General features: G+C 36.3%; 1 pseudogene; it reads left to right on the forward strand.

Annotated features, from left to right (window-relative positions):
- The first annotated feature begins 569 nt into the window (after positions 1–569).
- On the forward strand, positions 570–666 carry LOC114923701 (annotated as a pseudogene).
- Positions 667–1,239: the final 573 nt, after the last annotated feature.

The raw sequence follows: 1,239 nt of genomic DNA on the forward strand, positions 1-1,239 counted from the left end.
ATGTCACATCACTTCCTCTGAAACACATCCCCACCAAAAGGCTGTCAAGAACAGGCAGAAACATGAGGAAGATTTTCTGTCTGGTCCATTTTCCGCCTGGGCAATGATTTCCCAGCCCCAGCAAGCATCCTAGCACAGCTGCTACACTTTTGCCAGGCCTGCCAAAAGAACCGGTTCTGTTTATATTATTTCTGGTTTTTACAAAAATGCAGTTTTTAGGAACACAATCTTTTTTTTTTTAAGCCAGAAAGGTCTTCAAAAATAAATTATTGTAGAGCCCATTTAGCTTATAAAAAGGTGCATACTGAACAAATTTGCAGGCTAAAATTCTACATTTAATAAGTTTAGTTGTCTAGGAGACGTTCAGAAATCGTGTTTACCAAGAATTTCACAACTTGCAACACCAGTAAAGTGGAAAGAATAAACAACAGATGATGTATGACAAAACACAAGCAATATTGTGTTTTGTATTGGCCTCCTAGCATATCTGACAGCTCTACAGGAATCACATGATTATTTCTAAGTAAAATGAACTAACTAACCCTAATCAAGAGTTATCTGGTCGGGATGTGCTCGCTTCGGCAGCACATATACTAAAATTGGAACGATACAGAGAAGATTAGCATGATGATGCTAAAGGACATATTAGAAGGATATATAATGTTTTACTAGAACTGGATTCAGAAACTGAGCTAGTTAAAGACTGTATGATTAAATGGGCTCAAAATATAGGAGAAATAATATCTATGGATACCTGGGAGTTGATATGGGTGAGAAATGTGAAATTTACGCAGGCACAAAATTTACGTGAGAATTTTTATAAGATGTTTTATAGATGGCACATGGATCCTGCAACTATGTCTCGCATTTATGAGAATTATGAATCTAAGTGCTGGAGGTGTGGACAAGATGCAACTTTTTTTCACATGTGGTGGACTTGCAAGGTTATTAAAGCCTTCTGGATAAAATTATGGTGGAATTTACAGCAAGTTTTTAAAAGAAGAATTTTTTTCTTGCCTCAGCTGTTTCTCCTAGGTATTACACATAATTTGGATGTAAAAGAAACGAATTTGATGTTGTATTGTTTAACTGCTGCCCGTTTGCTGATAGCTCAAAACTGGAAGAGTAAAGTTTTACCTACAATAGAGGACTGGAGATTGAAGGTTTCGCATCTTGCTGAGATGGCAAAGATTTCGGCTTATTTGAAGGATCACTCAAATGAACAATTTTTATCAATAT

The sequence above is a fragment of the Protobothrops mucrosquamatus genome, unplaced genomic scaffold (assembly GCF_001527695.2).
Source record: "Protobothrops mucrosquamatus isolate PMUCROS unplaced genomic scaffold, P.Mucros_1.0 scaffold7608, whole genome shotgun sequence".
Classification (NCBI taxonomy): Eukaryota; Metazoa; Chordata; class Lepidosauria; order Squamata; family Viperidae; genus Protobothrops; species Protobothrops mucrosquamatus.